We start from the raw sequence: 12,112 nt of genomic DNA on the forward strand, positions 1-12,112 counted from the left end.
TCCCTTGCTTTGTTTATCCAATCTGGTTGGATAATAGAAATAGCACAAAACAATGCTTCCACATCCTCATCCTTGAAGAGTCTTCCCATTCGGTAAGGTCGCCATTTTTTAAGTGCATGTAGTATTGACAACATTTCCGTCTCATAAATAGATTTCTTGAGATGTAGGAGTAAAAATACCCAATCACCTACATCAAATTTTTTTTCACTATGATGTTGATCTACCTGTTGATCTACCAAATGTTATGGAACCAGCTCAAGAAAGGATAGGAAAGATAGATCAACGCCTTAGAATTCAGCCTCTTCGAGGGGGCAACCTCCTTTACATTACATAAATGAACAATTCTTGGATGATACAAATGAACATACCTCCTTTCTATATATAGGAGTCTAAGGGGTCATAACATAATCAGAGTCGACATAACAATAATAAAGTAAGGGCACAATAATAACGATAGTGGGCTTCTATGGGGCACAATAGTAACAATATGGGCACTACATGGGTACATCAATATAATAAGCGGGTTGTACTAATAAAAACAAGGGGTTACACTAGTAGTATAGGGGCCTAACACACTGGCATCTCAAATGGTCTTTGAAGATCAGGTAGTGCTAGTACTGGTGTTGTACTAATCTTTTCTTCCAAGGTGTTGAAGGCTTTTTGCTATTTGCCTCCCCACTGAAACACCTTGTTCAATCTTGTTAAAGCATATAAGGGAGCTGCAATTAAGGAAAAGTTGGAAATGAACTTTCTCCAATATTGTGATACTCCTAAGAAGCTTCTAACTTCTATAGCAGATTTGGTTTTAGGCTAGTTTACAATGACTGCAACCTTAGAGGGATATATCCTCAATTCACCACCCCGTACTATATGACCCAAATAATTCAAATATGTTTTTCCAAATTCACATTTTGAGAGTTTAACATAAAGTTTTTCTCTTTTCAAAACATCTAGTGTCTACTTAGCATGCTTTAAATGTTCTTCCCATGTTTTGCTAAATATAAGAATGTCATCCAGATATACAATAACAAAATCATGAAGAAAAGGTCTAAGTACATCATTCATTATTCTCATGAAAGTAGCAGGAGCATTGGTTAAGCCAAAAGGCATAACCAACCTCTCACACAATCCCTGCTTTGTTTTGAAAGCAGTCTTCCATGCATCTTGTTCTGAACTGATGATATCCACTATGCAAGTCTAATTTGGAAAAATAAACAACTTCTTTCAATTGATCTAATAAATCATCTATGCGAGGAAGGGGATAACAATTTTTTATCGTTATCTTATTCAGTGCTCGGTAATCAATGCACATTCTCCACGAGTCATCTTTATTTCTCACCAAAACGATTGGTGACCCACATGGTGATGTGCTAGGTCTGATGAACCCCTTCTTGAGCAACTCCTGCACCTGCTTCTTGATTTATGCATTCTCTAAAGCAGACAACCTGTACATCCCAATGTTAGGCAATGGAGCATCTTTTTGAAAATTAATATCATGCACTATTTCCTTTTTGGGTGGCACACCTTTAGGTTCTTGAAACAAGATATCATATTCTGAAACAACTTTTTCTAAATCAGCTTGATGTTTAGCATCGCAACCCTCAAATACATTGGTTTTATCAGGTTTCTTTTCCTTTACAACCATCAATAAAAATTGTTTGCATGAATTTAAAATTCATTTCATCTGCCCTGAGTTTATGAGAGAATAATTATTCTTGAGCTTATGAGCTCTTACAAAGTATTCGATTCCATCTTTAATGAGTAGATATTTGTTCTTAGCTCTATAGAAAATAGCTTTTCTGTCATACAAGTAAGGGATTCCTAAAACAATTCCAAATATATCCAAAGGAACTACATCTAACTCAACCTCATCTACAAATGCTGACCCAAAAGAAAACCTAAGTTTACATTGTCTAGTCACTTGTAGCTGTGCTTTATCAATTAACCAACCTGATGGGTATGGTTTCTTGTGAGGTGTAGTCAGTAATCCCAACTTCTTTACAATTTATTCAGAAATTAAATTTACTTGTGAGCCACTGTCAAACAAAGTATCAATATTTTGATGTTTGGAAATAACTCGAATATGGAAAATCTCATGCCTTTTTCTCTCATTTTCTTCATCAATAGTAGGTTGCGCAGAATTACTAGTAGATGCTTTGGAATTTTTACCTTTTATACCTATGGCTGCAATGGTTGTTTCATCTCCTGAGTTCAACCCCAAATCTTTCTGAATAGCTGCAACAGTCTTCTTCTGCTTGCCCTAGAAGTTCTTAAGTCTCAGCTCCAGATGCAGAATCCAACAGTGCTCATCATCATGCCCATCCTTTTTATAGTGAGTGCATGAAGACTTTGTCTTTTGTGTAGTATTGGCCTTCCTTTCTTTCCATTTCTATTTTCCTTTCTCCTTATTCTTGCTTGCAAGTGGTTTGGATGATCCCCCAACTTCTTGGTTCCCATTCTTTCCTCTAGCTTCTAGATGAGTAGCTTGAACAAATACCTCATCTATACTAGTGGGATTAAACATGAGGATAGTGTGCCTCATGTAACTATGCAGACCCCCTATGTACTTCAGCAGAGTCTCAGGTGAGTCTAATGAAATTCCTAGAATCAAAGATCTTTTCCTAAATTCTTGGGTGTAACCCTGTACACTTTTCCCTTTCAATTGGTGAAGAGTTTTCCAACTCATCATGGCTTGCTGCATGTAAGTTAGTGGATAGAACTACCTTTTGATTGCAGAAACAAATTCACTCCAGACAGAAAGAATCTTACCATGTTTCTTCATGTTAGCTTGTGTCCTTCCTTCCCACCATACCAAGGTAGTGCCTCTGAGGCGTAAGCTGGCCAGCTGAATCTTACTCTTGTCTGAGTCAATACTTTGCACTTTGTAATAAACATCAATTTGTCTGATCCAATTATCCAACTTCTCTACATTCAACTCTCCATCATATATGGGTAATTCAAATTTAACATCTAATTTAATTAAAGATGTCTTCTTTTTATGTTCAGGGCTATTAGGAGGAGTGAGAAAGCTTTCTTCTTTCCCTTTGCCTCTTGAGTGGTCATGGAGGAAAGATTCTTCTTCTTCTTTATTTCGTTTGGAGCTTGATGAATCTTCATCTTTATGTTTCCTAAAATCCCTATACATTTCCTCTACCATGGACCTCATGGCCAGGAAACTATCTATAAATTGAGGATCTGGCCCCAAGGGACTTTCTTCTGACATTTTCTTCTAAAGATAGAATCTTCGAATTTCCCGGTTAGTTTCAACCAACTCCCCTTCTCCTAATTTAAGCTTTGATCTATTTAGCATTCAACAACAAATCCAGCACAAGCTTGTCTAACCCTAAACAACCTAGGAGCTCTGATACCACTTGATCTGAAAATCACTCGTGAAAGATCTTAGTTAATTAATGAAGGTATTACAGACCCATTTGTTGGGGTGTGTCTATGTTATTTAAGCAACGGATCGATAAGATTGCAAAATACATAGACACTTGAAACAGTAAGAGAAACACAGTAAGCAAATACAAAACACAACAAATTTAATAAGGAGTTCACCCAATCCTCCTAGGCTACATCTCCTGGTCCAGCCTTCAGTGGTGGCCTTTTTTTATTGTGTCTTAAAGTAGAGATTTTATAATAAGGAGCTCAATTTGAGTCACTTAACAAAAAATTATTAGTAGGATTGTGCTTGAATCCCCCAAGTCTCTAGAGTACACAGACTCCCCTTATTGAATCTCGACCTCAACTGGTCTCAATGGTATGAGTCCAATTTGGTACTCAATATCGAATAGGTATACACAGAGGATTTGCTTGAACCTCTCAAGCCTTCTCTGGAGTTCATAAACTCTCAGACTCTCTCTATTCTGTCTACTCGATGCTGCCTTTGCTCTGTAGGTCAGCTCAGCTTCCCTGTTCTATGGAATTCGCTTCTTTCTGGCCTTTTTGGCTTTCTGCTTCTCTTCCTCTCCTGTGTCTCTCTATCTGTTCATGGCTTAAAGCCAATCTATTCCCTGACTGCTCATTTCGTCTTCCCAGCTCTCTGGATCGCCTGCCTCTATCCACTGGAATTCCCTTGCTCTACGTCATCATCACTATGTAACGATGCACAAGGAGGTGGCCACTTGTCGCCTTACGGACTGAGTGCCAATTGCCTTCGAAGGGTCGTTATTTCTATTACTCTAGATTTTGTCCACGAAACTGATTCTCTTGCCAGCTCAGTGGTCATGTTGGACCTCAAACCTTTATGCACCTCAACCTATTTCCCCGTCAAATCTGGTCTTGCATCGGGTTAAACTTTTGTCACTGATCTGGAGCCTCTAGATCCTATGGTCTCCGTCTATATCATGCAGGTAAGTTGCTCGACCGTTACTCACACGATATAAGCAATATTTCTCTCTCATCTGTTGGACATGCATCGCCCAGTGTGTGGCATCACATTGAACTCGGCCAAACCTACTTACAGCTCGAAGTGCACACGATATCCTGTCGGTTTTGGCCGCTGGACCCACCTTCTAAGCGCTTTCTGCACGGTTTCTCCATTTTCCTCGTGACCAAGCACTTGAGGCTTTCTTTCTCTGAGGGTTTTTCCTTGCGATACGCGATTAGCGCGATACGTGATTAGCGTGATACGCGATTAGCGCTTTAGCGCGATTGCGCTAATCGTGTATCAGAAATTACCTCTATTTCTGGATCTGGGCTTCTGATTGCCAATTTGCATCCCTGCGCAGACTCCATGGGCCAACGATGAACGTGCTTTGATCGATGGTCCTCGTTGTTCCATGCAGGCCACAATTTCCATTGTCTAGAGGTCATTTCTAATACTTGTTATTCATAATATTTGATCTGACATAATTTTGAAACAATCATGAGAAATGTTTAAGGATCCAATTTGGATCATAGAAAGATATCAGGTACCTGAATGAGATCTACTTCTTCTTGATTGTCAGACAATGCTTCTACACGGTTGATATCTAGAGCATGGAGATTTGACTTAACCATGAGTTTGACTAAGCCTTGATCCTTGATAAGCTTGGTGGGATTGATCTCAAGATAATATTCTAATAATGCTACTATCCATCTACCTCTTCTACCTTCTGGGTCATTCTGCACCAGAACTTCCTTTACCATTGCATTAGGCACATAAGAAAGAGTATGTGAATGTAAAATGTAATCTCTGAAATATTTTACCACCTTTACCAAAGCCAAGGCTTATTTCTCAATGAAGTTGTACTTAAGGGCTACATCCCTCATGTTGCGACTAAAAAATGCGATTGGAAGCTCAGATTTATCCCTTTTCTGCATTAATACTACTACCATGGTATGCTCAAAAGCAAAAGAAAATATAATAAAATCATCGGAGTAATTAGGACTGACTAAAACAGGGGTAGTGGTTAATGCAAGCTTTACTACATGAAAGGACTTTCCGGCTTCTTCGAACCACTTCACATCACTATCCTTTTTTAACATATTGGTCATTTCTCTAAGATGTTCAACCAAATTAGGAATAAATCTGCGTAAGAAATTCATCTTACCATTGAATTCTTGTATTTATTTCTTGCTGTGGGGGAAATCAATTTTCTGAATGGCTTCTACTTGTGAAGGTTCAATCCGGATGTCGTCCTTCAAAATGATGTGGCCGATAAGTTTGCCTTCCTCCATAGCAAACAAACTTTTCTTCGGATTGAGAGAGATCTCGAACTTTCTACATTTCTAAAAAATGACTCTTAAATGATGCAAATGTTCATAATTTGAATGTGAAAACACTGTTACACCATCTAATTATACAACCAAGAAAACATCTTTTTCATTGGAAAATTCTATGTCCACGGCACGCTGAAAAGTGGCCCCTGCATTTTTGAGACCGAATGGCATTTTTGCATATTTGAATGTGCCCTAAGGCATGGTGAATGCTATCTTGTCCTGATCATCTTCATGCACTAAAACTTGATTGTAACCAGAGTATCCATCCAAAAGTGATAGCCGGGAAGCGCTAACAACTCTCTGAAGGATATGGTCGATTTTTGGAAGTGGATAATTATCTTTTAGAGATACTTTGTTCAAGTTTTTGAAGTCTATGCAAAGCCTTATTTCCTTGGTCTTCTTTCTCACCAGAACTAGATTTGATATCCAATCGAAAAATCTAATAGGAATGATGATGCCCACCTTGAAAAGTCTGTTAACTCCTTTCTCTATGGATGGAAGCAATCTTCGGTTAATCCTCCTTAGCTTTTGTCTGAAGGAATTTTGATTAGGCTTGATTGGGATGGTATGCTGAATTATTTTATTATCATAATCCTTCAATTTTTCATAATCCCATGCGAAAACATCAAAAAATTTAGACAATAAATGAATATATTTCTCTTTTTCCTCGGGAGATAATGATTTGGGCAGCTTAACCATTTTTGGTTTTTCTTTTGTTCCGATATTCACGTCTTCGAAACCTTTCTCTATAGGAACCAATGTAGGCTTCCTTGCTACATCATCCTAATCAAACAAGTCTTACAAAGGTGTAATACCTTTTGGAATATTGTTACCCTTTAGCTGTAGTATATCAACCTAAGTTGCCTCGATGACTAGATCATATTTGTCATAAACTTCATCCATAAAACAATTTTCAAACTCTCCTTCACTCTGAAGAAAAATATTCACCTATTTTTCATCCCAGAATTCTTGCCAATATCGCAAGTTGTTAGAAACAAAGGGCTGATGCTTCACATGAATCTCAAATTTCTTGTTTGAAAATTTGGGGATTTTGAAATTGCTTGCAGCTGTAGCTAATGAATCTGCCATAAGATTTTGACTCCTTGGTACAACTGAAAGTGTATATTCAGGAAACATCCTCAAAATATCTAAAACAACATTTCTATATTGTTTCATTCATGGATGGTGAGCTTGATATTCACCTTTAACTTACTTGATCACAAGTTCTGAATCACCATACACTAAAATCTTTTTTGCACCCAATCTTTTCAAGATCTTTAAACCTGTGATCAGTGCTTCGTACTCTGCCTCATTGTTAGTGCAATCAAAATCTAACTTGTATGAGAATAATCTAACATTCTGAGGGAGATTACCTTGCTGATGATGTGGACTTCGAATCCAAATGCCAATACTTGCTCCATCTTTCCCAAGAGCATCATCAAAGTCCATGGTCCAAAGGCCATGCTCCTCTTCCAAGGGCTATAAATCTTGTTTCTGCTTTGGGTCAATTTTCTGAACTTTCTCTTCAGGTTGTTCTAAACTTTCCATTACCTTCTCTAATAGCTATTCTGAGCCTTTCTCTACCTTGTTCGATGGCTGTTTAGATGAACTTGGCGGCTTTTATTTTTCTTGATATGAAATTGTCCTTATACAATTGGAAATCTCTGGTACATATTTAATTTCCACAAGCTGGCTATCTATATCATTCAGTCCACTATAATTATATAAAATAAATGACTCTAAATATATATGTACAACATTTATAGGATGATTATTGGGCTTCTTCTTGCCAGTTATCATGAATTTCATTTTGGTTTCTCGGTATAATTTCCTCAATTTCCTAAAAATCAGGATGGTGGCATAGGAGAAGTCTAGCTACAATGTGCCTCTTAATTTCGCTCCCCAAGATATTGACAATAACATACCAAACATGGTGGTATATCAGCTACCACCACATCCATTAAGAAATTCTTTGCTGGGATTTGGTCAAGGGATACTACCAAATATTTTATTAGACCAAGACAATGAACGTTACCGGAATCAAAAGAATACAAGTCATGGTATTCACGAGTAATGTCTAGACCAAACTTTTCCATGATGGCCTTGGGCATTAAATTATGGGAGGTTTTGGATTCAAGCATGGAGTTATGAAGAATGTACTGATGGATTCTTAAACTCAGGTAAAATGGAGGAACCTCACTATCTTCTGACTGACCATCTATGGCTGGACCAAAAATCAATTCAGGCTGGTCATCTTCAACATTAACCATGTCGGACATAGGGTCAACTTTCAGCATTTTAACTATATCAGACTTGTAATGGCTATTTTTGACAAGTTCAGTAAGAGGGATTGACACTTTCAACTTTGAAATTTCAGTTTCTAAATTGAATGAGCTGGATTTGTCTACCTCTTTTTGGATGATGTCTCTTTTCTCGGGCAGATCTCTTGGTGTCTGATCCTTCTTCTGACTGTCATGGTCCTTGTTTGGATTACTTGTAGATGGCTGATTAACTTTGCTTTGGTTAGCTGCTGCCAGCTCTTTACCTTTGCTTTGATTACCTTGAGGATTTGTTTTTTGTTGGGTATCTTTCTACTGCGATGTCCTTTTCTGAATAGGAGTGATTGGGACATCTCTATTCATCAAGGAATATTGCTTCTACTGAGAGCTAAGTGCATTCAAGTATCCTCTTTGATAATCATTGGATTGAGTTTCTAATGCATAATCATTCACCAGTATGTAATCATCATCCTTAGGATCCTCCATCTCCTTGACATACTTCTCATTTTCAGTCAAGAAAATGGGATGGTAATCTTCCCTAGACTAGTGTTTTTCCTCGATAATCGGGTCTGTTTCATCATCAAACTCTCCTTGAGCATAATTCTACTACAAGGGTGTCCGAATTGGCTGTTGAGATTGATGAGCCTTATCATTGGGTAATTATATGGGCCTTAATTCACCTCCTAGCTTAGTCAAACCAGCTATTCTCACAACTTATTGCATACTTTTGATTATATTTTGGTTATGAGATGAGTTAGAGTTGGATATGTTGCTTTGTGGTCTAATGTGCATTTAATGCAGGATTTAAGGATAAAAGAAATGAATTTTGGCAAAGACCTTGGTCAAAACTCGAATGGGACAAGGGAGAGGGATTATAGGAGGTAGATCCTCCTCATTTACTACCCCTCCATTCGCATATTACTCCATCAGCTCGGATTGCAAACAACCAAATCATGAGGACTAGAAGGCAGCTGAGCAAGTGAAAGTCAAAGCACCAATTTATCTTGAGTTTGGGAGCCGAGCCTCCCTAATTTTAAGGAAGTCATTGGAGACTTCAAATGTATAAGTAGAGAGGCCTAGGAGCTCAGTGGGATTTAGATTTTTGATTGTAAAACTTTACTCTATTTTTGAGCTGCAAAACTTGTGACAATTTTTGATGTAATCCATTATTTTGATAATAAGAATGAGCTTTGTTTCGAGCCAGCACTGAGTTAACTCAGAGGGCTGAAGGTCTTAGGTTAGGGCCCAACCATAGCAGATGAGGCTCCTATTTATTTTACATGTATGCTAGCGTAGATTCATGGTTTAATCACTCATTTTCTTAAGTAGCTGCATTTCCATTATAATAGTGTAGTGCACAGTTTCATGGTTTAATCATTCATTTGCTCAAGTAGCTTCATTTCCATTACACCAGTGTAGCATAGATTGGTTGTGTTTTAGTTTGCTTCCATTTGTGCCCTCTTTCAATTAGCAAGTTAGCAAGGAGAAAAATATCACCATAAGGTTGTCAGCAGGTGTCTCAGCCTCATCTCCTCCCTCTCGGACCAGGACTTGAGGAAGAGACCCTTCAGCAACCCCAAAAGCATAGATTTCTAGTTCTTGCATGAGCTTTTGAGTTTGTCGTCTTGATTTAGTACTTGGTTCATTTCATTGTTATCTTCTTCCATCACTCTCTTTCTGTAATAAGATCTCACTCATATTCTCATTTCCTTCAGCACTTTCTTCATGCATAATATATGCGGAAGCCAATAAATCACATCTTAATCAGATTATACCCGTATATATCCTTACCGTCCAATCCATAAAAAACCTAACCAATCGTCGTTAACCGTGTGTCGCATATTCATTTCAATGTTTGACTTTAGGCACTCCAAATCTCCACCATCGATCTGTTTTGCTTGATCCAATGATTATCGCTTTACTCACTTGCCAACTAGCTTGGTTGATCTCCATCGTTGATCAATCCTGCATGATCCAACATCTATTGCACAATCTCGCGTGAATTATTACATGACCGATACCAGACCGAGAGCACGTGAGAAAAGTGGTTTTCCCATACTACGTGTCACTTTCTTAGGCTAATCACGTAAAATTTAGGAATTCCACTTACAGCTTTGAGGGCACGCGAGAAACGGATTACCACCTATGAAGACCGCTCCATCGCATCACCTACTCGCCAACTATCTTGGCCGATCTCCACTGTCGATCTGTCTCTCTTGATCCGATGGCTATCGCATCACCCTATCGCCAACTAGTTTGGCTGATCTCCACTATTGATCAATCTCGCATGATCCAATAGCTATCATGCAATCTCACTGAATTCTTACATGACAATATCCGATTGACAACATGCAAGAAAAGTGGTTTTACCCTACGACGTGTCACTCACTTAGGCTAATCACGTGAAATTTAGGAATTCCACTTACAGCTCTTAGGGCACGCGAGATACTTCTTACCACCTACGAAGACCACACCATCATTCCGCACGTTTTTTTACCCTTTTTTCGCCACGTGACTTGATGTGATCCATCCATCTATTAATGTAGTCTCCTGTGATAAGATCTCCACCGCTCATCTTCTGTTAATCCTATTCATTGATCCATCCATCTATTAACGTAATATCCTACAATAAGATCTCCATCGCTCATCGTCCTATGCACTGCTGCTTCATTACTTCTTCCTTTCATTGATTTTGATCTTCGATTACTCTTCCATTTGACTCCTTCCTGAACGTTGTCTGCGTATAATTTAACCACTACCACTCCTAAGACACTATCCAAACACTCCATAAACCCCCTAGCCATCCTCAACCACCTTCCATCCACCTGTCATGTCTACAAGGACAATTAAATTGTTATAGCTCTTATACCACTTGTTGTAGCTCTGATACCACTTGTTATAGATCTAACCCATAAATATTGTAGATCTGATATGAAAATATAAGATAATGCAAATAACCCTTAAATGGTTCTTTATTGATCAAACCCTTAAGGTAGGGCAACACCATACGTTCACTCCTTAAGGAAGGAGAGCACTCCACAAGCCATATGCCTGTTCATACAATAATCCTTGACTATTCCTTGACGTGGAGTCTCTAGCCTCTATATAGGCCTCATACATACAATACCATGGGTCATTACCATGGTTCCCTCATACCATCAAACTAATACCATGGGCCCATTACATTATTACTAACTGCTTGTGGTCCCTTACATGATATGGGTTAACCACCTTATTTATTACTATGGCCCATCCCATTATTACATTATTACCTTGGGTACCTCCCTTAGTACCCCATATTATTCCCCCTAGGTATATAACATTCCACCCCCCTAAGCATGTTTCGTCCCCGAAACATGGGAAGAACACAAATAATAAGATCTATTCAAAGGAGTAGTCCACTGGTACCATGCACGTGCATCTAGCCATCCAAGAGAAAGGTGAACCCTCGATCTCACTGGTACCTCGCTCACTTGAGATGGAAGTTGACTGTGGTAGCTCTTCTGTGTGGATGTGTAGTAGGTGGATCTTCGCTCCTCTCTATCTGTCCTGCGGGGGTTGTTGTCCATGTGTCTAATTGGTTGTCATCTTGCTGGTTGTCTTGCGGGGTGATGTGGGTGATGATATGTTGAAGTTTTAACCCATGATTGCTTTTTCTTTAATTCACCCTGCTGTGGTGCCTATCGTGGAGTCTTCTTTTCCAATATGACTTCAACCACTGAGCCCTCCTCTGATGTATCAGCACCTGTAACCTTTTCTGCTTCAACCTCTATTTGTGTTTGATTGTCTATCATCACTGGCTCATCATCTAATATGTCAGACCCTAGAACATCTTCTCCTTTAGCCTCCTTGGACTCTACCTGTTTATTAATGGAAATATCCTGTAATGTAATTTTCTTCTTTTTATACCAAAGCTTCAGGAATTTCTTCTGAACATTAATATTGATAGTACCCACTAATTCCATCCAAGGGTATCCCAAAACAACATCCCTATCATCCATCTCTAAAGTATAAAAATCACCATGCAACACATACTTATCCATAGAAAGCTTAAAATCCTTATAAATTTGAACAACCTCATCATCAACCTGTGTATTTTCAATTTGTTTTGCTGGAACTTGCAAATTTTT

This window comes from Pinus tabuliformis, chromosome 3_1, assembly GCF_031772625.1.
Source record: "Pinus tabuliformis cultivar Carrire ecotype Pingquan chromosome 3_1, CPIR1, whole genome shotgun sequence".
In the NCBI taxonomy this organism is placed as follows: Eukaryota; Viridiplantae; Streptophyta; class Pinopsida; order Pinales; family Pinaceae; genus Pinus; species Pinus tabuliformis.